This window comes from Melospiza melodia, chromosome 3 (genome assembly GCF_035770615.1).
Source record: "Melospiza melodia melodia isolate bMelMel2 chromosome 3, bMelMel2.pri, whole genome shotgun sequence".
NCBI classification, from domain to species: domain Eukaryota; kingdom Metazoa; phylum Chordata; class Aves; order Passeriformes; family Passerellidae; genus Melospiza; species Melospiza melodia.
The window spans coordinates 26,159,741-26,187,636 of record NC_086196.1 but is presented as its reverse complement, the minus strand read 5'-3'; the positions used below and the strand labels follow the sequence as shown (position 1 = coordinate 26,187,636).

The window sequence follows — 27,896 nt, the reverse complement described above, 5'->3', positions numbered from 1 at the left end:
TCAAGACGCAGAACACACCAACAGGTGTTTCCAGGCCTGGAAATGAATGACTATGGGACACTGTGTTGGTTGCAACAGATTCAGTAGTGACATCTACAGCATGCTTTGCATCTGAGCAGCATGTTTACTGTTCATAGCATTGAGCACTGACATATCAGCGAAGCCCAGATGAGACAGGACCATTTTTGTTAAACAGACACGTTGGCTTACAATGACTTGCACCTTTCCCTGTTTAACTTCATAAGTGGCATTGTCTTGCCCCATAAAATGCAAATAACAAAATTCGCTCTCATCCTAATCTGTCTGAACACAAAGACATAAGGTCTGCTGAAAACAGTGTAACTCAGCTACGTCTTCTTCTTGCTCAAAAAATCAGGAGGAATATTGAATGATTCAGGTGATTCTAGAAAAGTAATCAATGACATCCTTATGATAGGAAGACTGCTTTATCCTTAACAGTCCTGAAATCCTGCTGCTACATACCTTGCTCAGCTTCTGTTTTCATAAAAACAGGGTTTACCCCTGTTGCAGACTATCACAAAGTGGTCTTTGGTATGTGCATTCAAGTAATAAATCTTTGCACTGGCAGCTTCTACTACAACATAGCAAGCTCAGTTATTTCAGGTCCATTTTCAAGGCAGATAATGTAGATTCTTGTTAATACTTCATATTAAGGCATAGTTGTAACCAGTTGCTACAGAATGAGTAATATTTTGCCCAGATTGGATCTTCATTTTATATTAAAACTTCAACATTGTAACCTTTCATTGAATCAGTCTGAAGATGAGTTTGATTAGGCAAGCAAAATTTGAGCATGTGAACTAGCAGGTTTTTTCATAAGGAATGACGTTATTGGCTACACATGATATAGCGGTATGACGGCAATCCACCTCCCTCCAGACTCACAGTAATAGAGAAAGCTCTTTCCACTGCAGTAGGTGGGTGTCAGCTGACTTCCTGGAAGCAATCTGTCACTAGGTTTCCAGCAAAGAACTTTCCAGAACTCAGTAGTGTTGGTGTGCACAACAAAACCCCCAGGGGAAAAGCTGGCATCAAGCCTGAGCTATACCTGGTATTGGGGAAAACCCCTGTACCTTCAGAGATACAGGAATGGCAAGAATCCCTTGTGAGAGATGGTTTGTTTGCTCCTGCCTCAAAATTCCTCTTAATGTTCCCACAATATTCAAGATCTCAGGTATTCCCCCACATCAAGTGACCACAGTTAAATACTGTCTGTAAATTTGGGGCTATTACCCATTTTCACACTTAGACAAAAGGTTCCACCTTGAATCACACCATAGCATTTGCTCTTCTGGTCATATCAGGCTAGCTCTCCCTTTCTTTAAATTTTGACCAAACCTGGAAATGTTTTCCCCAAATTAACAAGGAAAGGGCAACAAAATTGTACAAACATACCAGGCTTTGCAAATGCATGAATTGTTCTTGTCGAAGACCAAACCGAGTTGGGATGTATCCAGTGTAGAACTTTTCCTATAAATACAATTATATAGGTTGAAACTACATAACTAGAGATTTTAACCCCAGTCCTCCAGAGGGACTAGCTTTCTCTCTGGAGACTCTGACTGTATGTCCTGGCATCACATCACAATTTATTCACCCTGTTCATTGTGTTTTAAACACATAAAATCCTAAGCATGTCTTCCCTCAAGTATGTGCATAAACCAAACCACGATTTGTCTGGCACCGCTCACATAAGGAGAGGCATCTCTTTGTGCTTCCAGTGTGCACCCAATATACTATGGGTGTGTGTTTCACTGTGAAAGTGAAACTAGACAGAATGCCATTTAAAGAATAAAGTGAGGTGACATCACTCCATTTGCTTACTTGAATTAGAAGATTACTCACTGCATCTTCAAGTCTCAGCTGACCCAATTTGAATTTTAACCAACAAGTAAACAAGCCCTATTAACAACACTATTCAACACTACTTCTAGCAAGATGCCAATAGGTTAATAGCTAAACAGTATTTCAGACCATCAGCACCCAGTCACTAATTTAAAAACTGACCTTTCAAATTTACCACGTGGATGAGCCTGGGAAGTCAAAGGACAAGGAAAAATCTTATAAAAAAGAAGAAAGACAGCTGCCAAGCGTGCAATTGGATCAACTTCAGAGTAAGTCTGTAGAACAGAGTGGCATTTGCAAAGGCACTGAAGAACCCTCATGGCATCAGGCTGGTGGTGGTGACAGAGCCATCTGTCCTGTCTTTTTTGCCCTTTCCTGTCTGCCATTAATTTTCCACAAAGGCTCCAAGCGACAGTCCCCTCATAGTGACCATACTTGGAAACAAGGTGTATGACAGGCAGGGGGAGAATGGCAATAATCTCTAAGAGCCCCCGTGTTACGGCTCAGGAAAAAATAGCTGAGAGTTTGCAAAGTAGCAAAGAAGAAGTGAAAGCCGAGAAGATCTGCTGACAGGAGGATTGGGCAGGCACGCACCCCCTCGTTACACGCGGCGCAGGAGCGGAGGCGTGCGCTCTGTGTGCGCGCTGCCCGCAGTAAACAAGGGAGTATTTCTGGAGCAGCTGCCCTGTGTAAGAGGAGAGGAGCCTGTTGCTGTCCTGCAAAGTTACACTTTTATAGTAGTATGCATCTCACGCTTCTGAAACGCTCTCATTTCTGGCACTAATTGTGCCAGGCTTTCAAAGAGCAAACTGTTTCTTGGGGTTGAAGCCCGTGTTTAAAGATAAGATATTTTGCTGAGCTGGCTCTGTAAAACATAAGACTACATGTCATACTTTGGCTTTTAAAATGAATAACTATCAATCTGATCTCTACCACAATATGCGACAAAATTAATATTGTTTGGGTTTTGTTCATATTGGTGCTGGGTTCTTTACCCCTTGACTAATTGTGTGTGACTTATCCATAGAGCTGATGAGAACTGGGTGTTTAACAAGACTGTGACTATACCCAAGGATGGGTACTACCCCAGCCCTTATTCCTATTCCAAGTTACTGCTCTTAGGACCCAGTAGGGTAAGTGACTTCATATGATGAGCTCACTTTTTTATTTTACATTATTTCTGTTACTTGCAATTTGGCAGAACACAGTGACCTGCCACCAAGTGATTTGTGTAGATATTCCTGACAACAGATAAGGCCTAGTGCTTCTTGGAATCAGTCACTTAAGTTCTTGTTTTCTTCCTTTCTATCAATAAAAGGAGGGAGATTTCTAAGTTCTATTATCCAGGCAATGATTGCTTTTCTTACAGAGCAGGAATCTTTGAGTCCTCTTTCATTTCAACTTCTCAGATAGTCTCTGCTTAATAAAATAGGACATTATCTCCCTCTTATACCCATGGTTGAACGAAGAGGTCAAAACAGCTTATTTGTTCAGCAGATTATTAAATGTATTTCTGATGCCCTGGGCAATTTCTTCTGGCTTCTAGTTAGAGTTAGAGGTGCAAAGTTTCCGTAAGTTTTGAAGCCCCAGGAAGAAACATTCCTCCACAAGGTTTTTCAGGTTTTCTTGAAGCTATTTATTTTTTAATAACTGAAGGTTGAAATACCACAAGTAGGTGGGCTACCTACTTGTTACTAAAAGAAAATTTTCCTAATTTTGAGAATGTCAGTAATACTGTTTAGTTAAAAGAACAAATAAAGTTTAGTTAAAAGAACAAATTAAGTTTAGTTAAAAGAACAAGTGTATGTTTCTACTGGAAATAGTGGAAATACAAGTGCTTTATCCTGGCTGGTTTAAGAATACAAGAGATTAAAGTTTTGCAAGAATAGCAATCTCCTTTATGTGCTTGTCTAACTACATCACTCCTTCCTAAGGACTTTGTGTTTGTATATGTGCTCTTCGGGTTTAAATAATGAAAATTGATCTAATAGCTAATACTCAACTTTATTTCATGAACTTGTATGTGGAGATATTTTGTATTGCTAACACTACATGAGACTAAGCCATTTGTCCTAAGGAATAGAACAATTTTAATAACTCAAAGCTGCAAGTTTTTCAGTGGAATAATATCATGTGGAAGGCTTAATTTTAGAGATAGATTATTGATTGCTTAAAGTTCAGGAGCTACATCCTTAAAGAAAAAGACACTAGAGGTTCTCTTACTGTTTCTTCCAAGAGAAATTGCTTTTTCTATGTGGAAAATGTTTCCTTCAAATTTTTTTTTCAAATCTTTCCAATTTCTTTTGGCAGACATTCACAGAAAAAAAAAAAGTAAAGGTGAAAAAAATATTTTTTTTTTCCCCTTGTAGTTTCCAAGTTTTCTCCCAGAACCTCAGACATTTCAGCAGCCTAAAAGGGCCCAACTGTTGTGCCATACCTCTGTGAAGTTGTTGGCAGAGAGGATGTCACTGGATAGAACATGTGGCAGCTGTAAGAGAAGGAAAATACCAATGGTGTAGCCTTGCCTCTTCCCCTTCACTCATCTGAAAGCTGCTGTAGAAATACTCCTGTACCCTGAAGAAATTGGGACTGTGCTTGGCTAATATTCAGAATTCACTCAGGTGAGTGTTTTTCTGCATGATCTTTGTGTTTGTGAACCTGCTCAAAGTTTAGATCTGAATTCAAACTTTGGGAGTGTTGAGATGTGTTGTTTTCTTCACAGCTGATATCTGGGGATGCCAGGGGGTAGATAGCTTTGTAAGTAGCTTCCAATGGAAATAATTAAATTGCAGATGGCAGCTCTGTCTGTGCTAAGGTAGACTGTGCTTTGAAACTTCTTCTCACTTTTTAATAGACATGTGAGAGAAGTTCAGGGTAAAATCATGTCCAAGTAGAATCAGCTTGCTGCTGATTCTAGGCTAGAGTTGTTGGTGCTACAGCAAAAAAAGATGTCTGGATGCACAGAACTGGCCAGAAACATGCAGGTGGGGTTTGGGTTTATGGTCATGTGGACAAGCATAGGCATGTTGCTTGTCATGTTCTGACTGTGTGTTGCCATCAGCTGGAGTGACTAACCTTCGTTTCTGAAAGGATTTTTGATGTTCTAGAGAGTCCAAATTGTTTTGAGTCACCAAAGATGGAATGTGAATGTTCAAAGGAAATCTCTAAAGGAGGATCTCTAGAGTACTTGGATTTACTCTTCACCAGAACAGCCCACTGAAATCAAAGTCATGGAGAGTTCACAGAGTTCCAGTGGCAGAACTCTTCAGATGACTTTTGCCAAACTGAGAATTTGGGACAGTTGTGATCCAAGGAACATCTGTAAAATAAGTTCCTTAAACATTTTCACTCAGATAGATGTGTGTGAGGGAGCCCTGTTGCTTGATTGCAATTTCTAGGGCTCTATTTCTTTTGGTAGAATTACAGAAGCAGATTAGACTAAGGATGGTGGAAGTGCACAGTGAGAAGGTGAAGTTGCATTTGCACAGAATCAATGTAAACCTTTGGTCAAGGCTATCCATGTTCACTTCCTGAGCTGGCCAATCAGTTGGAGGCAGCTTGATGCACCTCCACAGTTTGAGACACCAAGAAATTATGTTGTGTGTGTGTGTGTGTAACACATGCAGGACCATAGCCCAGTACCTCACATGTGCAAATGAGCTGAAAAGAGATTTAGACAGCTCAGGTGGATATAGTAGCACAAATAGAAGCTGATGGACACATTGCTTCATGGTTATGTAATGGAATTGGTAGCCATCTATAATTGTCCAGCTGGACTACTTAAATGAACTGAATAACTAATTGAATCGATCTCATGTTATAAACTTTTTTCATCTGGACTTTTTTTTTCTCATTACATCCCTGTAATGTCATTGTGGCAAATTTTAGCTGTCATTTTCCCCTTGAAGGTATTTACCAACATGGTGCCCTCAGCCTCTTGTAGTACAGGAACTTGGGGCTGCAGGATATCTGTCCAGGCTGAATGCTTTCCTGCCAGTGATATCAAATTATAAGTAGCTGCACTAATCTGCTTATCATCAGAAATAGCCAAAGAAAAATGCACAAATGTAAACATAAAAGGCAACTCTCATAATTTTCATACTTGTCATACTTCGCCATAAATCAATGTAAATATCAGAGGGCTTGTTCTTTTTGACATGACCTGGAAGCTAGTTTTGCCTGTTGACACCTTATCTTCTCACAAGATACTGTATATTAGTAAAGTTAATTGACTAATCATTTTCATCACTGGAAGTGTAAGTAAATAATTCCATCTATTTCTACCTAGGCTTCTGTTTACTGTCCGAGGGTGCCAAGCATTCAGACTAAATGAAAATATACCCTCTGGTAACCATGCACGGCATCCCCCATAACAAGCTGCAGAAACTCTCCAAAGCATTGCTGTTATGTTGTGGGGAATCCTGAGAATCTTAGGCTTAACTCACCACGCTGGCCAGGCTCCTGCAGGGGCAGCCAGGCAGAGGCTGGGACAGCAGGGGGATGAATCCGGGCAGACCTGTGCTAGACCACCACCATCTGTCATTTTTAGGGAAAGGAGGCAGGTCTGACAGTAATTAGTTATTGGTGGCTGGGAATGTGCGTGAGACGATGTGGGAACACATGCTTCAGCTAGAGGAGAGGAGCTGGAGGATTATCTAATAGCTGGTGCTTTTCATTTTTGTGTGTCCCTGCATAATCAGCCATAATCATTTTGTATCTTTCTGATAAATGAAACCAGTTTCCTTTCTCCCTCAGAGATGGGGAAAGGAAATCTTCTGCTGCTTCTTCCTTCCATATCTTTGCCATCTGGTGAATTAAAGAAAAAATGACTGTGAGTTAGCCCTTGCAGTACTTATGCATTTGCTGATAAGACTTCAGTGGGTTGACAGTTTGTAGTCCTGAACTTTTGCTTTAATTTGTGATGAAGATTTTCTAGATGATGTAGGGACAAGTTATTAAGTCACTAGCTCCCTATCTGTCCCACAGGAACACAGGACCAGTTTTTTCTTTTGCATCTGTACCTCAGAATTTGTTAGAGAATACTTAATATTTCCAGAATGATCATATAGTGTGCTGTGTTCTGTTTCTCTCCTTGTGCAAAATTTAGTTTTGTCTAGAGAAGTGTCCCAAGTTTTCTCTGGACATTGTGCATCTAAAAAATACAGCCTGAACACTGCCACTCATTCCTACCATGCTTTGCTTGTTTGTATGACTTGTACAGAAACTTTTCCCTTTACTCCTCTCCCTCCTGTCTAGAGGAGAGTGGGGTCCTGTGCTGGCCTGTGTGTTCTCCTGCTTAATTTTGTCTTAGCTCTTCTGATGTGACCTCTGCCAGCAAGGGTATCACTTATGCTGGGGATTTTTGCCACTCACAATCACCTGAGCTGAGACCACCGACTCAATTTCCCTGCTGGGCTGCAGTCCAGGAGGGCAACAAGTGCTCACTGCTGCCAAGGCTGACGTCACTTACACCTGGGATTTGCAGGTGAAAGGCTTCCAGGGAAATGCTGAGAGCAGGATGGTTTCTTCCCTACTAGAATGTGCCAACCTGGTTGCCCTCAGCAGCTTTGGCCTCAACCAAATTGAATCCTGTCTTTTCATTAGGTCACAAGAGGTGATGACGGCTAATTACTTGTGCACAAAATGAACAGGTATTTTAAGTTTAAAAAACTGGATGGCAGTTGAGAAAAGGACCTAACCTGTGCTTAAGTATCCCTATATACACCTGCCTTTAAGGAAGGGCTCTGGAATAGGCAGGGACCTGAACACTTAGTTAGATGCTTCTAGTAGTGAAGATTGTAGTGCACAGAGCCAGGGACTGTGCAACTTCGTGCCCTTATTTAATTGGTGCAATGTATTTCACCAAATAAAAAAGCCACTTATACTTTAATTTAAGGAAATAATAAGTATTTCCATATATGTTATTTCACATCTATAGCTTTTCCTATTTCCAAAACACTGTCATATTAATTCCCCAGATGAACTTTTTAAACATCTTTGTGTGTTTATCCTATGGATGGTACTAATTTTTGAGGCTTTAACCACTAGTCTTCTAGTTTTAACATGCAAAAATCCTTTTATGTGGCTATGTCAAAACACAGACTTGTTTGCAAGTTGTATTTGTTTCAGATCAAGTTGTCCTCTGAGGAGCAGTGTGGCATAAAAGGTACAGGGGAGGCAGTTAAATGGAACACTTAATAGGGAGTTAAATGGAACACTTAATAGGAACTAATCTAGCAACTGGAACTGATGGGAACAGACAGGGTTGTGAAATGTGAGCCTACAAGATGTCCACTGAGAGGTATCCATTCCACTTCATCCTCCCAAGCCTTACTTCCCAGAGATGAATGCTGCTTTTTTTTCTCCAATCAATTCATGTGTTTATGAGAAAGAGCAGTACCACAGTGATTTCTTTTTAAGCGTATTTCTTGAAATCCCAGAAATCTTTCCAAATAGAGTTTCTAACAACACTTTAGGCTGCTAACTTTCTGAGGCAGCACGCTGTTTCTTTTTGCTTCCCAATGCACTGAATGGATCTCTAACCTTGATTTGATTCCCACAGAAAACAAAACAACTTTTGCTTATGTTTCCTCAATGAAAAGAATTTTAATAATAGATGTTTCTTGCATTAGAGTTTGCATAATCCTCAGGGACATAGGCGATGTTAAAGAGTAACAGCACCATGAGCAAACCTTTCTGTAAAAGAACATCACAGATTACTGCAGTTAATGAAAGAGAGAATATTTTCATGAAGGAAAATATCTGCAGATGACCACATACTGCAGGTTTCTAATTCTGAACACCTGAACTAATTCTGTATTGGACCTTGAACACTGTACCATTTGAACACTCTACCATATGAACACTTTGAACATCTGAACACTTTATGTATTGGGGATATCAGGTAGAAACACTTCTGTATGTTCTTCCTGGTCAAAATTCAAATTTTGCGATTAGTATAATAAGCCACCTCCAATAATTGGAAATTAGCTTTATTACTTTGTTAGTACCACAGTATCTTTTTTGTCAAGCTCAGCTTGACAACCACAACAGTGCCAGCCTAGTTCAGGTTACTGAGCACCATGCAGCTCCAGGAACAGAGGACCCTGAATGTTCTGAAAGGGAAAAAGTAGCCTCAGAAAGCAGACACGACAAAGGAATTCCCTGGATTGGCCAAAAAAAAAAAAACCAAAAAACTTCAGAGTGCTAGAGAAAAAGGAGAAGGAATAGGCAAAAATAAAAAAAGATAGTTCATAGAAAAGCTGCAAAGTTTTATGAGTGAAAGCTACGGAGAAAAGCAGTTTCCTGGGATGCCATGAGGATTTAGTGAATCCCACACTCACCTGTGAATAATGAGACATTCCAGGCCATCTGCTTTGCATGGATCAGATTCATTATTTTCTTGGCCACCCAATTGTCTGGAAGGTGTCTGTCATGGTAGGGAGAAATCTTTTGGACCTAGTTTGGTAAACAGCACCTTTGATATTTATGTTGTATCCTTCTCCTCATAATAATCTAAGCTGAAAATATCCCTGATTGAAGCGATACAGGGAAGAAAAGAAAGTGTATGGAAAAACATATGATACACTGGCGAAGGAATTTTCACTATGAAAAGCACTTCCATAAAATTCTTATTTAGTGACTAAGTTGCTTCAGTGACCACAGGAGCAACCAGGGAACTGGATATACTGGGAAGTCTTAAATGCAAACTGGGAGCATTACTAGGGAAGCTGGAGCTGTGCTTCCAAGCAGAACACTTGCAGCCTGTACTGGGTTCAAACACAGTATCACAGTTTCATTGACTGCATTCATAGCAAGGAAAGATGTTTAAGAACAAGTAGCGAAGTTTTCTTTAAATCAGAAGCACTGTTCTCATCTCTCCACTGCCAGTCAATTTGACATGGAAGGCAAAAATAAGCATGGGCTACTGTGTGTTTTCACTTTTGTACAACAGATTTTAATCAAAAAACCCATGATATATAAACATTATGTCAGCATGTAGTTAGAAAATGGCAGATGTGTAAAATAATTCAGATGCTCTTATGCCTGACACAGTCTTGGAGGTATATTAGTGTTTCCACCAAACAACACAATGATCACCTTTGCTTGGGAATACCATGCCCTTCCAAAATTAAATCTCTTGCTCTTTGAGTAGAGGATGTATATTATCAATAAAAATAGAAAGAGATGGAATCTTTCCTTTCACACAAATTTTGGTATAATCGTTACAAGTGCATCAGGATCATAAGAACAGCTTTTCTATGACTGCAACAATGCATGTGCTGCATAGAATTAACTACCAAGAGGTGAACTGTGTGGGTGATTTCTGCCTGGGAATAGCTAATCAAGATTTCTGGTGGTGGGTTGCCTCTGAACATGTAACCTGCTTAACCTGTAACATAATGAGAATAACTGTGAAGCATCAAGTGGCTACCTAGCAACTCTGGCTATTTATGTTTAGGTAGTCTGGTACAAAACTCCAAAATGCAACGCTTCCACCTGCCTGGATGGTTTAGTGTTGACTCACAACTGTGATCAGGTTTAGCAAAAATGAGTTATTATTTGTATGTTTTTATATTTGCCCAGAAATAATTTTTGGCCATTTAAGAAAGCAGTTTAAACCAAATTTCACACCCTGCCATCCTTCTCCCTGGACATGAGGTAAAGAAAGTCTCGCTGAGTACTGGAAGCACTGAATTCTGTCCTTCTCTGCTTAAGGACTTAGTAGGTAAATTATGAAGTTGAGCCTGGAAAGACCCCGTGTCCCCACTGTCCCAGGGTTGCTTTCCTGGCTATGGACCATTATTATGAGAAGTACTTAACTGACCCCACCCTTGTGCATTTTCAGTAAAATGATTTTGAAAAATTTTCCCTACTCCCAAAATTCTAAACAGTTAATTTTATCTTTTGTTAGGAAATTTAGCAGCACAAGTCTAGAGAGGCTCAGGGCTGCTCATCCTTCTATTTTAGCTAAGAATATAGAACCTATTAGGTACATATACATGGGAAAACTACACAACCAGATGTAAGCTAAATATTGGAATTTAAAAAACATAAATTTTTTTTATCCAATATTTTAAGGCCAACACGAGACCAAGGGGTATAATTAGCAGTCAGAGGGATGTTATCTAGAGATAATATCATTTATGCTTGCTAAAAAATTGTCATGGAGCCTTGAACTAATGAGTATTAAGTACAAGATTTGATCTTCCTGTCCCTAGACTGCCATCAGCACCAAATGTGTCAGTAACTTGAAGAGTCAAGACTTTAATATACTCTGTATGTCTTGTTTACTTGTTTCTCACTGCAGGGTCAAAAACACTTACCAGGGGTTATTTCAGCTGAGCTCTCAAAGCCCAGCTTAGTTTCCTTTCTCCGAATGTAACACATGCAAACCAAGCCACTAAAAGAGCATTTGAAATATAAATCTTTCTGGAACAGATACTATGAAAAGTATCTACTGGTAGGGTTAAATTGGCAAATTACAGCTATCTCAGAGTTTACATTGTCTCCACCTTACAGACTCTACTGTTGCTCTGTGGCTGCCTATAATAGCTCCTTGACATGCCTAGAAATGCCATTTTTATATGGCCATTTTTTCCCTATTACTTTTCCAGAAATTATAATCATTTGGCTGGTCAACATAATTCTCAGCTGTGCTGCAGCAGGGAAAACACCAAAGAGGGATACCCCAACTGAGAACAACAGCACCATGGCTCCGTCAAATCACGTCTGCAGTACACTGATTAAGAAAGGATCTGTTATATTGGAAAGGTGTTTACAGTCAAAATGAATGAAACAGGATACAGATAATTGGGAGGGCCATGTTACTGGAAAAGAAACACAGAACAAGCTCCTAATTCCATTTGAAGATAATTAGGTGGCCTGTCACTTTAATAAGATGCTTGGGCTCACAGATTCTGCTTTGTTGAGGGTATTTCTTCTTTAATTGGCCTGTCAATTACAATTTGTCATGAAATGCTGCAAACTCCTTAGGGCCTGTTCTCAGTCTGTCTTATAAAATGGGTGCCGGAAAAGATTTTTAAAAAGGCATTAAAATACATACTTGTTTTTATTCCCCTAGTTAATCTTAAGTATTTGTACTATTCAGAGCTGAGCTACAGAAGTCTTCCACAACTAAAAAGATAGGAGTTACACTCGTGATCCAAGTTGCAATGGAAAAATTAGATTTAAGTTGAACATGGTACAGGGGACACAGTGTTGCCCTTTCCTAGTGTGACGAGCTGAGAATGCTAAAGCTGAACAAGCAAAGCAGCAGAATAGGTGTCCTACTGGAACAAAAATATTTTTGATATCTTTAAGGCTTAGTTGAGAAATTGAAAATTAACAAGTACTTTTTAGAAGGAGCATGGAAAATAATCAAGTGTGAAATTGCAATCTATTGACCTCTGGTAATATGATGTCTTGATTTAGAAAACCGCCTTACCAGCTTGACAAACAACCTAATGCCAACGATACTGGACTTTTTATGGTAGCTCACTAGTTACCCAGACGAGGAACGGTCACCATGTGACAAACCTTTAACAGCTGACTCAAAGGCATGCTTGGTCAAAGCAAAAGCGTTTTCCATGTTGTAATTATTTGTTTCTCTTTTCCTGGCGGAGAAAAACAGTTTGGCTGAATACAAGGGTGCTGTAAGCTCTTGCTGAGGAGTAGTTTTCCTTTAGGAAGAAAAGACTGAGAAGAGTTTGCTGTCAACTTATACTGTTGATGAAAGCAATAGTGTTAACCAGTACATTAATTTAATATTGTGTTCCTGAGCATGTGGTCAATGTATTCTCACAGAGCTGCAGTACCAAGTATCTAATCTGTTCTTGTCCTCTCCCTTTGCACCATTCAGGTGGTATGAAAGAGTTATTGTAAAAGAGTTTTCTATAAGAAAATCACACTTTCTCTCCAATGACAGACAGACATGAAGAGGGCAGGAGCAGCAGCAAGCACTCTTCAACTGTGTGTGGAATTAAATGGGTGCCAGAAATCCAGGAATAGGTGATTGTGGATGCAGATGTCAAAACCGAAGTCACTATTGGCCTTGTAACTCTCATAATTACTGGAACTATTTGAGGTTTCTGTCTAAGCCAAATCTTGTTCCTCGCCTCTTAGGAATTGCAGTGAAATGCCCTGATCGTAGGAGGTGTGAAGTGTGTTTTGCAAACCAGCATTTGTCTGAAAGCACTCAGCCCCACCTCAAATCTGAATGGAGAACAGTCTGCTTTAAGATTTTTTCCAAAGCTTGGATTAGGTAAAGAAATAGTAATTTCCTCTCTGGATTTCCTCTCCTTTTTTCCTAAGGCCAGGTTCTATTAACACATATTCACCAACTTTCCTCTGCAACAAAATGTTTATTTGTTTGTGACCTTTGCTTCATTTTCAGACTGGAATAGTCCAGCTGGAAGAGGCCTGTGAGGATTATCTAGTCCAACAGCCATTTTAGATTTTTGCCTTGACTTGGATCTGAAGTGAGGTGGCTGCAGCCACAGCACAGAGCAGTGACCACTGTACAACCACAGCTGCCTGCTGTCTGGTGCTATTGCCACGCATGGGCCCTGAAAGCTTGCCTTATTCTGATGCTATGTCTAGTGGTGACTTAGCACTCGATTTGGGTAGGAGAATTAAAAAAGCTAAATAAAATAATGACTCAAAACGCTACACATTTGTTCAACGCCTTGAATAGCTGTTTACGCTCCTACTTTTACTATAAATTGGTACCTCATGGCTTCTTTGTATAAGACAGTGAGCTAGTCTAGCGGGATGACCTAGTTATTTTTAAAGCCTGCTTATGTCAATACTCTCTGTCCTGTGACCATGTTGGCCACCATTATTTCAGGGTGAGGTCAGTCTTTTTCTTTGCTCGGGCCCCCTGCCAGTTTCTCAACACCTGCCTTGAAAGTGACAGCTCTATGGGTGTCCTCATAAATTAAAAATCATGTGCCTCTGCCCTGATGCTTTGGGACAGGCACAAAGTTAGAAACTGTCCTGTAACCCAAGCCCTGGGGCTGCTGCATGGGACAGCTGAGCAGCAGGCAGCGAGCCCCAGCAGCGGGGGGCCGGCCACAGTGCAGGCCTCAGGCAGCGCCCAGCCTGGTGCCAGCGGGCATGGGGCTGTGCGAGTGTGAGCCAGGGATGTGACCCTCCCCATGGGAAAGGTGGAGAAACCAATGGGCTAACAAGGGGCTCCTCTGGTTCTGGGCAGCGCCTTTGTTTTTGTGTGCCCAGGATGAGCTGAGCTGGCAGAGGCAAGATGGGGAGTGAGGAGTGGGGAGCAGGCTCTGTGCAATGAATGGGCAAGCCTGTGCACACTTGTCACATGTACCTTTGCCACCTCCCAGCTCCCCTGTTACAGCTCTGGCACCACAGCACTAATTCAGTCACAGGTGTTCCTCCTTCCAGTGTGCACTGTAGACACTCAGGCAGCATACATGTTCTCCATTGCCTGACAGAATCCTGAAGGTTCAGTTCAGAAAGCACTTAGGTGTTCTCCTTTCCCCCCAGCCTGGCTTGTCAGTCCACACCTCTCACCACCCCCACCATGAGGGTTACATCCACCTGCAGGGAAACTTGGACAAATCAGAGAAGCTGCAACACCCTACTGCTCCTATGGGTCTGCTCCTGCCCCAGGTGTGTGCTGTGACCCATTTCAGGATCCATGCCTGGAAGTGCCCAAGGAGCTGCACGTGCAGTATCACAGCACCACAGTCACTTCTCAGCTCCATAACCACAGGTGCCAGACACGAGTGCTGATGTGACCCCTGGTATGGAGAGAGGTCCTGGCACGACAGCTCCCAGGGTAAAAAGCAATAAAAGCAGTGAATAGAAGCTGATCAGGCATCCTTTTCAAACCATTTGGATGCTGCCTTCAGAGGGACAAGCAAAATCTCTTATCCTGTTGGCGTAGAACCCTTAGATGGATGAATAAATTACAACAAAGTAGAACCCTCTTTTTTATTTTTTAAATGATCCATTACTTTTGTTTTAACAGAGACTGCTTTTTGAGACTTTCTTCTAGTTTTCTCATGAGCATATTTAAGTTGCTTCTAACAACTGGATATTGTATGGTTGATGCTCTCTCCCATTCATTAATAAAAGGCTGAAGAAGGGTGCTGCTCACTGTTTCTGCAATACAAACTGAACACTTTAATTATAAGACCCTGGTCCCTTTTAATGCTTCCCATATTCTACGTCAAAATAAATGCATATGCATCTACTGCAGTGCTATTGGCAGTGACGCATTCTGTATTTTGGCAAGTCTCTCATTATGAGTGCTCCTTGCATTTCTTTCAGGTATTTTTCCAGTTCTTTTCCTCTCCCAGCCCTGTTGGCAGCTGGCGGTATTGAGGACTCAATGTCCATTTCTTCAGCTGGTAGCAGCAACAGCAGTGGTAAGGCTGTGGGCACACACACTTTGAGACCTTCTGCCTTAAAAGCATCTGTCATCCCATCCCTGCATCTGGTGACATTTTATAGGTAGATAGGACAATCTGGATGAAATTGTCTCTGGGGAAGGCTGCTCTGCTGCTGGCAGAGTGATGGGCCAGCTCCTGCCTCTGTGACATCCCCTTCCCAGTTGCCCCGCCTGGTGCAGAGCTGGGCAGTGTGCCGAGCAGGGAACATACCTCCTTTCCTATGGGTCTGGTGGTGACAGCAGCTCCTGGCCCCTGGCCAGGGTGGCTGGGGCCTGGGAGGAGGCTTTCAGAGGTCTGAGAGGCATCTGCTGGCCCAACAGCTGCTGCCAGCAGGCAGGCAGGCAGGGCACTGGGACAGAGCAGCCTGCTGGGCACTGGAGCACAGCCTCATGGTGGGGAGGGGAAGTTCTAGGGCTGCAGGAGAGATCAGTGGGGGCTGAGACATGATGATACCAGGGAAAAAGAAATGGGAAAGAGACCACTAGTAATGAGAATAAGTAAAGATAACTCTTTAGCACAGGACATAAGTTAATCTTGCACGTCACTGTCTTTTCCTAATGGAAAGCACTCACAAAACCAGTGCTGTCAATAAACTTTGGAAAAAAATCACCTCTCATCTTTTCAGATCTTCACGCAATGAAGCCATTGCCAAGGTGATCATCTACTTGTCGCCTGTGAGCAATGCTATCAAATATTTTAAACCAAAGCAAGGTGTCACACCAGTGACAGAAAAGCAACAAGAATTCCCCATGCCTTTGTTGGCCGAAAGTGTTGGTCAGCAAAGGTTGGTCTCAGATTGCCTTGGGGAAAAGAAGGCAGTCCTAGTTACACTGATCTATTAGCACCTACAGCTGCCTTTGTCAGTTTAGCAGTAATATAGAAATAAGGAACCATCCACTGGAGTAAATTTTTCAGGAAAAAAGTTATGGTAGTTGTTGAAGAAGGTAAAGATTATGATATTTCTGCAGGTGAAATCACAAAATTGAGGTAAAATATGGGGCTTAAAGAGTTAATACTTGACCTTTTTGCCTTTATGCAGAACTTTTGGACTGAGTCAGAATTGTTCAGAAATGAATGGAAAATGAATCCTTTAAACTATTAAAACCATGATGCTCTAAGATTGTACTTGCCTCCTAAAGTCAGTATTGCTTTGTCAAATTAAAGCATGATATCAGGTGACAGCTATTTTTGTTTTTGCTCTGTGACACAACTGTGCTTCCTGCATATCCCTAAAGAAGTAATTTAAACTTCCAAAATCCTTGTTTCCCTTCTCTGTGCTTTCTTTTCTCATCAACTTCAACCTCCATTGACTGGGTATGAGGCCTCTGTCTCAGTTTGAGCTTCTCAGTCAGTTTAGTTACGGGGTCATTAGTAAAAGCAGTGCTGTGTGAAAACACAGAACTATTCAGTATTGAGAAACTTATGATGCTGAATTAATTATACAGAAGAAAAATGTCAGTTGTGGCAATCATGGTGAGTTGACTGCACAAAACAGTGATTTGTCTGCTGAAACTTTCCTAGCTGTTCTTCACTGGCTGCAGATGTGGTTATGTTTGAATTTCTGCTGTTGGTAATGCAGCTAGGGATGAACACAAAACAAAAGGAAGCCTGTCTTTCTCCTGAAGGATTGATAATCCAAGATCCTGAGACTGGCAACATGCATGAGAAGGTTTTATTTCATTAACATAAGTGGTACAGACTTTAGTGTATATATCTCCTTTGCAACTACAGTTACTCTGTCAAGAAAGGTCTTGACAAAATGTTTCTACCTATCAGGATAATTTTTATTTTTTACTCATTTTCTTACCCACCAGTATTAGGTTACTTGATTTGATTTTTGTGGGATAGTTCTGTGCAACAACAAAGTAGCTTGAAAACCAAACAAAGCCTTGGTGGGGTTTGGGATGTTGAACGGCAACATTGCTGTCTTGCTTCATCTTGTGAATAGCTTTCAGCACTTCCGTGTTTAGCCCACAATGTATTTAAGAATTCAACTTAGACTGTAACTCTAGGAGGTAAACATTTTGTTTGATCAGGGTCTTAAATATTTTCTTGGCTGTGTTCATCATGTGAAAACTTCTGAACTAAAATTTGCAAAAGGTTAGAGTCACCTTCTAATTTCATTATATACTCAGGTTTCTATGAAAAAAAATGAAGCAGAAAGCAGACCAGTGTTGCCAGATCAATTTCATAATGCCAACACTTTTAAAAGTAAAAGTTACTAATTAGTTTTACACTGCTACAGAGAAGAGAAATAGTTTATGTTGCAGGGATCCTTTCTAAGAAGAGAGGAAAAACACAAGAGCTGATTTCTGTGCCCACCTTTGTACAGATGGGAGCCTATGTGAAAGGGAAATGTTCATGGCTGTGCTCATGATGTGCCAGTGGGTGTCAATTAACCTTGTATCCTGGTGGCTGTTGATGATGAATCATTAATCTTCACAGCATTTTGTTTCTAGTATTTTAATATATCTGAAGAGATGCACAACTGTCACTGGCAACAAAGCATCTCCTGACTGTTGACCTCCCATGAAAACTCCAGGTGTTTTCTATTACAATCCAACAAATAGGACTGGACAATAAAAAGTATTCCAGAATGTGTTTAAAAATACTTCTGCTTGTTGAATCGTTGCACACACTTTGCTGCATTCAGAGAGTTTGGTATTCAGGTCTTGCCTGAAGCTAATGACAGAAACACCTCTCATCCCTGTGAAAGCTGAAGGCCTGCTTTAAGTGCTGTGGAAACAAGTTCAGCGCCTCTTGATGTCAATTTGATTATATGCACATGGATCTGCTTACACTTCATACATACAATGCCTTCATGCACTCCAAGGCCAAGAGAATTCACAAAACAGGACTTGCTGAAAGGTTTCTTTCCTCCAGCTTGTTTCTCTGAACTCAGCACCTCATTGGGAAGCATGACAGCAAGTTTTCTGTGCTAGCAGTATTTCAATAAGGCACAATGTATCAAGACGAACTGGAGGCTATCCAGTACTCCCTGTTCTTGATGTCTTCATCACAGGACAAATTTAATACCTATTTGATTTCACATGCTGCATTTTGCCTGATTTGCGATGAGATGGTTGGCATATTCACGCACTGTTCTCACATATGTGTTGCCTAAACACTGTGCTGAGAATAGCAAAACATTTGGGGGACTTCTTCTGCCCTCGTTCTGCCCTGGAAAAAACTTGCTGTTGACATGCACAACATCTTAGGGCTAATAATATAAAAAAGGAGGGATATCTCATTGATTTGCAGATTTGTGTCTGCAATCTATGCTAGAACCACTTCATCATTTTCAGTGGAATTAGTCTAGACTTCTCCAAAGGTTAGTATTTTCACATTTGGTTAAGGAGAAACAAGAATATGTTTTCTGTTTCTCTCTTATTTCCCTGTCAGCCTCCAGACTGACATGTCCATGGAGGAGTGAGTATCCACAACAAAGGCAGGCTGCATGTGTGTTTTCCATGCTCCAGCTGCACGGGAGCCATCAGGGCTCCACGTAACAGGGTGCACTGATCTAGCCTCTCTCTCCCTTTGGAGGATCAGATTTTCTAAATGCTTAATGGCAGTGAAGTTCTCCTGGTGACCAGGCTGGTATTGCCTTCCTCACAGGGACTGTTAAAGCACACTGCCTATTATTCGCCTACTCAATTAATTGCCAAGGAGACAGAGGAAACATGTACCCAGAGGAGAAAATGAAGCCATTTTTACTTGCTGGCTAATCAAAATCCAATGGCTTTTGAAGACAGCGTGAAATGATCATTCATTAGGAGGGATACCTAAATCTGAAGTTTGAAGAACCTTGTGCAAGCCAAGGAAACAAGGCGTGGAGGACAGAAATTGTTCACCCACAGGGAAAGGATGGCTGCATGGAACCGCACAAGTCCCATGGCCTGTGGAGCAACACCTGCCTAGCTGCATAAGTTTTTCATGTTTTCTTGTTAGAGTTTATCCCAGAGGGGGGATGGTCAGTGACTTCTACCAACACAGATCCTATTCCTTCATGTTGTTAGCTGCTTGTCCTGCCAGGATTTGGGCATGGCGTCTCTGAGTCTCTGGTGACCTGAGCGTTGCCACTGTCATGAAACAAGTGAGATGTACCTAGAAGTTATTTGAGAGTATGTAGGACAGTAAAATAAAACAAAATTCATTTCCAAACTAAGAAAAATATGGAAGTTCAAAGGTCTCCCAATAGTTAGTGCTCTTCTTTTAAAAAGGATGTATATGCAAAAAGATACATCTGAAGGTATTAGAAAAGATATTCTGCAAATACATGGCAGAGAGAAAATCTAATACTGCCAAGGCTGAGGTTTCAATCCCCACATGGGCTGTTCGCTCACTAGTTGGACTCGATGATCCTTGTGAGTCCCTTCCAACTACAGAATATTCTGCCATTCTTGTCTGTTTTTTCACAACAGTATCCCTGAAATATTTTGAGTAAAAACCTCTCTTCAGATTCAAGTCGGAGTTGGACTGTGGTTTTGAGAAGAACTTTTGCCAGCGTTGTGCCCATTTATTAAAATAATTATGGGATAACCCCAGCCAGCTGTATGCAAACTTGAGGATAATATAAGAGAGCAAAACTAGAGAAACTTAGAAAATAAAATATAATTATCCCAGAGTCAAGGGGCTGGGCTATTTCTCTCCTGGGAAATAAAGACTTTAATATGTGAAGATCTGACCCCAACCACTATCTTACAGATTAGCCTGAAAGATTGTACTCTGGAAGGGCATGCAGAGAACTCCATGTGATAATTTCCTGGAATTTCTGGACTGAAACAGATAAGAGCTGCATGTTGACATCTGTGAATTGATGTAACCTTTTGTTTGCAAGCTGATCAGACTGCGATCAACAAAGAACCATGATCAAAAGCCTTAGATAAAGGATTCAATGAGGTTAATTTGGGAAAAAGAAGTAAAAAAAATCTGACATAAATTTCACATATATTGAAGTGGTATTTGCAGACTCCTTTACAGAAGGACTGCTTCCTGGTTAAATTTACTGTGTTATGTCTAAATGATAAATCATATTAAAATATATATACTGGTCAGAAATCTTCAAGAAAGCAGTGTCTATGGTTCCAAAAAGTACCAGCATGTGGAAAAAACAAAGTCATTTACAAATACATCATATTTGGCACTTTTTCCTTGCAAATGAGGAAAATGAAGAAATATGCACATGGTATAAAAGTTTTAAAATCCTATGATTTTGAAGAATACTATACTAACAAAAGTTATATTATCACTGCTCTTCATAGAGAAAATTGGAACAGATCTTCAAGAATAAGTACTTCCTCTGAATTTATAAAGTCCAGGTATTTTCATTGCTGTTACCCTTTCCAGTAATAGTTATACATGGAAGTTTGGGACCAAGGTCAGAAATGTTTAGACAAAACGTGGAATTTTTCCATGGATTTTAATAAAGTCAGATTCAGGCTTTACTGTGTCTTCTTTCCAATACCATGCTGTTTGCCCAAGACAGTCACAAGCCCTAGCACCAACCTGCCTCTGATGTAGTTCAGTGTGAATAAAACCAAAATGTTTATGGGAGAAAAAATACCTAGACCTATTATTTAACTATTTAGACCTGAAAAACTATTTTCAGCCCTGTATGGAGATATTCTGGGGCCTAGTGTAGAAGCATTGAGCAAGCACATGGCCAAAAGCTGAAGGCTGAAAGTTCATACAAAGCACACTGAAATACATAGCTACACAAAAAAAAAAATCACTTTCTCTCAAATGACTCTCAAGATTTGTCCCTAAACACATGTGTGGACAGCTTTCCCAAGATTTATCAAACCACATTTTCAAGAATGGAGGTTCACCGGCTTTTCTGGACGAGTGTGTCAGTGGTTGTCATAAAAGATACTTTCCTCAAGTCCATCCAGCACTTCTGTGGCTACAGCTGGTGGCTGCTGCCCCTTGTCCTTTCACATTTATCTCTGCCTTTATCATCTCCACAGCCCACTGTAGATACACTGCTGGAGGACTGCTGTTAGATTCACCTCTTGCTTTGTCTTCTCCAGGCCAGAAAATCACATCTCCCTCAGTTTTTCCTTTCTTCTTGGATGCTCCATACACCTAACTCTTCTGCTAGTCCTTTGCTGGACTATTTGCAGACTGGCTGCACCCAACCACTCCCAGGCTGCTCTGCTCCTGGCTGGGGTTGTGGAACAGCTCTGGCTACCAGGTCCTTCCCTGTCACCCTAGGAGAGCCCTCACTGCTCCTGGTCCCAGAGGAGGTCCTGGACAACTCCATATCTACAGTCCCATGAGCAGAGGAGAAAGGAATAGTTCCTTCCCTCTGTCTGCTGCTTAAATTCCTACTATCCACCATGATCTCTGGTGTCCAATGTCTAATCCTCTGAGCCACTTCTCCAGCCTTCTTTTAGGAGACAGCTCTAACTACCCTTACAAAGCCTCCCTGATAAAATGGCTGTCATGGTGGTGCCCACTTTCCATCATTTCTGTACAATGGCAATTGCAGGGTGTATTTAGGGGCACAACATATTTATATGCCCTGTTTCTAATTACCAAGATGCTAAAAAGAATGTGTAAACTGCTTGATAATAACATGTGTGTTAAAAACTGGCTGGAGCATTTATTAGAAGAGCGTTTCTTTATTCTTTAGCATGTCAATGTATACAGGGAGGATGGTTTTCCTGTTCTTTTTAAAAAGAAAAATGTTAGGCTTTGATTCTCTGGTTTCTTTTCATCTTCATCTAGCATAAAAAGCTTCAGGGAAGGAACATAAAAAGATAGAATAGCAAAGAAACCACAAAAGGAAGATATCAATAAGAAGCACCACTGACTATTCTCTAAGCAGTTTCCAAGCAACTTTTAATGGAAGGTCAGGCACAAGCAAGATAGAGGGAGGAAAACCCAAGACATTATTTCATACAATAAAGTGACTGTGAATGCTGCCAGTTACAGAGGAAATAGATTGGCCAGCCTGAGCACTTATTTATGTTTTTCTGTGGATACAAATGAAAATCCTCTACAAAGGGTACTATCAAATTTGATCGGGAGTGTTAATTCCAGCAATAGGTTTGCAATACTCCTCGGAGAGGCTTTCATCTCTGAATGTGTGATGTTGACTTTGTGGTAATAATAATGATCCTGCTGGACTCCCTCAGCTCCTTCTCTCTGAAGATCTACAATGCTTTCATTAATTAATTAATCACACCTTATATTTGCAGCTCCAAGAATATTTGACATGAGTTATGTGGATGGGGCAACTGAGGGATAGAGATAAGGAGTGACCTTACCAAAATTGTTGTAGCTCTCCACATCCTAACGCAGACAATGGAATGGCCAGAGATGTGCCTCCAGTCAAGGAGAGACAACCATATGTGTAGACAAACTTTACTCCCCAGCATTGTGGGCTGGCTACCACACTTACTGGTGGCAAGAGACACAGGTTGTACCTGAAGGACATATTTCTGTATGTGTAACTCATGAGTGGTGTTTACTTCGTTCTTCATCCAGCACCCAGCAGCTTTAGACAGTTGGGAGCTGAAATAGTCCTGACCCTGAGTGCCATAAGAGGCAGTATGAATTCATCACTTTGGTCCCAAAATCATAGAGCTCAAAGCATCCCTCTGTGCTCTGTGGCTTGTTATCATGGTCAAGAAGCAAAACTCCAAGTGTCCATGTCAAGAAAAGACCTAGGAAGGGTTTCAGGGGTTGATTTGGAGGCCTGAAATTGAAGAAGCCAAATTGGGAATGCCGGCCCACTGAGTAGTAACAGTAAGTGCAAAAAAAAAACTTTTCTCTTCTAGATTCAGTCTTGGAGTAAAATGTTTAGTTGACAATATGATAAAGTTTGGTTAGATAAAATTTGCTTCTCATGGCTGGATGTTCTGACGTCTGCACCAGGATGATAATACAGCCTGTCTCTTTATGTGGCACTTCTCCTTCCCCATCCAGCCTGTCTTCAGGTTAAAAGAAAAAAAAAAAGAAAAAGAAAAGGTGAAACAATAGTCTGAATTTGAATTTTTAACCAGAGAAAATATTTTTCCAGGAGTTACTGATGATGAGGTTCTGGGTCAGTATCCTGTATGCTCAGGAGCCTGAACAAGAGAAGGAAGAATCATTTACACTGGGAGATCCTCAGCCTTGATCCTGTATTAAATCTGATGGCTCCACAAAGCTGTCTTGGATACCCCCTAGGACATGCCAGATTCATGCACCACCTCCATCTAGATGCTGTTAGATCAGAAATTTAATGTTGTCAGGCTGCAGAGGCTTTTTGCTGTGTGGGAATGGGGGTCCCACACACACAGAAGAGAGGCTGTGAGGAATTGTTGCAGCTGAACATGAGACTCTGGGAAGCACCTCTCTGCACATGCACTGCTGTGTGCTTTCCACAGCTGAGGGGTGATGCTGAGGCCACTTGTTTTGCTCCAGGTCCTTGCTTGCCAGGCACAGCTGGTTCATAATCCAGTCCACTGGGACCCTTAAGTGGAAAGAAGTCACATTATGCCCTTGAAATACATGAGAGCTAGTGGCCAGATAGTCCAGTGTTTAAAGACTGAGATTTGAATACAAGCTTACAACTGTGGTGTCTGTAGTACATTTTGTTTGGAGAAATTGATTACAAATATTAAAGGGAACAGACTAGATTCTTAACATGATTTCAGCTGCTGAAACCTGCTCAGCTTTTACTTTCAATTTCAGGCATGTACATAAGAAGACTTTCCAGAGGGCACAAGAAACAATCTCAGAATTTATTCCCCAGTATGAATGGGTTAGTTACAGTGCATTTTCCTTGTCCTAAAAATAGGCTGAGTAAAGGTTTGAAGGTCAGTTTTTGATAAACAAATCTGTTTCTGTGCTCTTAAAATGTATTACTAGTAAGACTATTTTTTTTCAGATGATCAAGGGTAGCTTATGAACCAGGGTACAAATGTCTGACAATATATACTTATGAAAGAAACTGTTACAGTTCAGAAGAACCTTGTCTGTAAAATACACTCAGATATATCTGAAAAAATGCTGTGAAAATCTTAGTGTTCTTACAGCCCTTCTCCTATTAGACATTATTTTTATTTTTTATTTAAATCACAGCCATTTCCAAACCACATGTACCCCAAGCTTCTTCCTGCAAAGGACACCAGTAAGAGCTAATTACATCCTTACTGAATGTGCTGAATTTGACCTGAAGCAGAGGACAGATTTTTCACAAGACATGCTCAGCAGTGAGCCTGGCAACAAATTATCAGGGTGCAATAACATCTTAGGGCTAGTGCAGCTACCGAAAACTGAAATAAGGCCTTGTACAGTGTGATTTGTGTTACTTATAGGCTGATACAGAGACCAACAGTTGAGCTTCCCTCTGTTGTTTCTCTCAGACCAGCTTTCTGCTCCAGACCCATTTGGCTGAGATCACCTCCTTGCCTGAAGTCAGTGATGCAGCTGCCAAGGCCAGGTCACAGACCTAGGGATGTGAGAGAAGATTTCTACCTCGAAGCAGGTTGATACTGGTTTTATCTGGGCTGCCCTGCTGTCCTCTGCAGAAGTGTGGTGCCCAGCTCTGGGTGTGGGTTGTGCTGTGGGTAGTTGGCTGAGAAGTGCTTTGGCAGGGCAGCAGCACGTGTCTCTGTCAGAGGTTTGTGGTGGTGTCTCTTCTAAGACAAAAGGTTAATAGAATTCCAATATTTTACTTACAAAGCCTTTGTTTGCTTTGTTTGCTTTTAATTTAGCATTGTGAAAATGTCTTCTGTCGTGATGGGAAGATAACATCTTGAAGCCCATGCAATTGCAATTATCTTAATTTAAACTTGTTTATATGAGTTATTTATCAGGCTTCAATCTTGGACTATAAGCATTCCTCATGTTTGCTCACTACACCTCTTCCTGCCCATATTATCTAATTTCTTCTTTACTTTTAGGTTTGGGGAGTTACTTTGAGAGTCACTTGAGATTTTTTCAAAGTAATGATCTGCACAGCAGCCAGCAGCTGGGCTTCTTAGTGGAACCACAGTGTGTGTAGATACCACAGAACTACTTGCTCCCTTGTTTCTGAGACAAATTTAAAGCTCTCATCTCAGCCTCCATGAAAAATCTTTAGAGTATTTTAGAAACTGTCTCAGCTGGAGCAGTTTCTTTTAAGCCAACAAAGCTAATGGTGTCTAATAAAACTCCTTGTAGCTAAGGAAAAAGCATGACTGGATGAAATCTCTGAGTGGAATTAACTACCAGAAGGAATGAGTTTAAGGCCAGTTTAAGTTGTTTTTGGAGCATTTTAAAAAACAGGCTTCTTGCAAAAAACAAAGAGCAGAAATGACAGCAATAATAACAGGAAATTTGGGATTTTCAACTCATTCTCCATAATACGCTTTAAAGAAAACATTACTAATGGGATGTGGTAAGGTAATATTATGGTTATAAATACAAGGAACAGCAGGTAGGAGCTAAGAAATCCATCTTTCTGACTGTTGCTTTCAGGGCAGTGACTTCTTAAACAATAATATACAGATCTATCTTTTAATTCTTAACCTGTCTTCTGCCCAGATCAAATATTATCTTCTCTCTCCTATAATACTTAATTGATGTTTAGTCACTGTTTCAGGATTTATCTAGATAAAAATTACTCTTTTACTTTCCATACCTTTTTCTAACACTGTACCAACATATTGCCCTCTGGTCAGAACCATTCTCAGCCTTCCACACTCTCAGCTTTTGGCAGAGGAGTGAATTCAAGGCGACACACCCCGAGTCTCCTGGTAGCTGCTGTGTCCACCCTGATGCCAGTTCCATGTCCTTTCTCCCTCTCTCTTACTCTGTTCCTGCTTGGTGCAATGTGTCAGGCACTTCAGTGAGTCCTGCTGCTTCCAGACAAAACTGATGTTTTTGGAAGATTTGGTTTTCAGCTGTGCAGGTTCCCTGAAGAACCTCAGGGTGAGGTTTCAGGGACTGCAGTGTCAATCTGTGAGAAGAGAGCACCAGGGCTTCAGCTGCGTTAGGGTGCTACAGAGGGGTACCTTAGCTGATGGCATTTTGCTGTATGATCCATCAAAAATGTACCCTTTCCCGTTCACAATGCAACTTTTGTTACTGCAAAATTATCTTACCTGGTGTCATGGTTTAGGAATGGTATTCCCCAATTAAGTGTTCCCACTGAACCTCTCCAAAGCATGCACTGTTCGCTCATTCCCTCCTCCCGCTGCAGCAGGCTGGAGGGGAATATTGGAGGTACAAAGGGGAAAGATCACGGGTTGAGATAAGAATGATTTACTGGAAACAGCAAACAAAAAGAAAAATGAGAAGAAACAGTAACAATCCTAATGACAGAGTGTAGAAGGAAAAAAAAGTGAGTGATTCAAACGAGATTGCTCACATCCCAAGGAAAACACCCAACAAAGGCTGACTATTTACTCTACCCTGCCGTGTGACCCTTCTCCAATCCCCTCAAAATGACATGAGGTGTTACAGAGTAACCTCTGTCTCCTGCAAAAACCGAACCCAGTCCTGGCCAGAACCAGGACAGCTGGTCTCCAAGGGACACCATCCTGTCTCATCAGTGCTGCTGTCATGACCATTCCTTGCCATGTCAAGTTCCCTGGACAGCACTTCCCTACGAAGCCTCCAACAATTCCCCATGTTTTCTGCTGCATTAAGTGCCTCAAACTCAGGGCCCTTCCTGGGCATTTTTTTCCTGCCTCAACAGATCTTAATCACTCATAATCACAACTTAATCAATCTCTCAAGTATTAACTTCCTTCTCCATTTGCACCCTGCTGCAATCACATGCTCAGTTTCAAGATGCTCTTGACCACAGCTATCCACATCCTACATATCCCTGCTATTATCTTCCCTGAGAACTCCTCTTAAGATTCCTTTATTCTGTGATACCTACGGCAGGAAAAAAAGGAAAAAGATGACAAATTGCTGGTGTGCTTGGTCTCTAGACTATCGTGTCAGCCAGCATTGCTGTGCATCCTCTCATGCTCATATCTTTTTCAATACTTAATTTATGTTGATGCAATATCTAAGAGCAGCACCTCAGTCCAGATTTCTTACTTGGGGGTTGGAAGGAGGTTACTGCTCCATTTTTATGGACTGCTCCATCTTTACTAGATGAGCAAGTTGCCAGTACGTTGATCCAAACAACAGTCCAAATTTCAAACCAGAAGTAAACATGCAGCCATAAAAATTGTCTGAACAGCTTATTCATGTTGCTAGACTCACATCTAGAAGTACTATCTGGACTGATATCAGCAGAGAATTGTCATTTGACTTTGTAATTTGAATTTGGGAGCTTCACAAACTAGGAAAAGCTTTAAAAATTTATGTGATCAGAATTAAACTAAGTAGAATAAAAGTTTTGGTTGGACTTTGTGGCTTGGCAGACTTCAATGCAGGCTGAAGAAACCCATTTCTCTGCTCCAATGTTTGTTTTTATGAAGACATTTTGTATATAATGATGCGGTGATATGTTACCGTGGATGTAGCACTAAATATAGCGTGAGAATATGTGTGCTATTTGAGGAGATCATGCAAGGGTGTGTAGAGGGGGCTGCATTTGCTGTATGTGCAGTACCCTATTTATAACAGACATATAGGATGGATTTAGTGTACCAGAAGTGAGCATGTGAA

The 27,896-nt window shown here is 41.0% G+C and overlaps 2 long non-coding RNA genes across 5 annotated transcripts in view; one reads left to right on the top strand and one right to left on the bottom strand.

Moving 5' to 3' along the window:
• LOC134415567 (uncharacterized) overlaps positions 1–27,896 on the top strand; it is a 56,243-nt gene that overhangs the window by 22,129 nt on the left and 6,218 nt on the right. For 2 of the 3 annotated variants that reach the window (XR_010027083.1, XR_010027084.1), the window contains exon 4: positions 4,236–4,487. This is a non-coding gene — a long non-coding RNA (uncharacterized LOC134415567). Of the gene's footprint in view, positions 1–4,235; positions 4,488–24,649; positions 24,831–27,896 lie in introns of those variants that run through there. The other variant, XR_010027085.1, reaches the window with a different exon arrangement.
• The window catches only part of LOC134415566 (uncharacterized), a 35,306-nt gene continuing 29,401 nt past the window's right edge, over positions 21,992–27,896 (bottom strand). For both annotated transcript variants that reach the window (XR_010027080.1, XR_010027081.1), the window contains exons 4-5: positions 26,372–26,534; positions 21,992–23,230 (exon numbers count right to left, since the gene is read on the bottom strand). This is a non-coding gene — a long non-coding RNA (uncharacterized LOC134415566). The remainder of the gene's footprint in view (positions 23,231–26,371; positions 26,535–27,896) is intronic.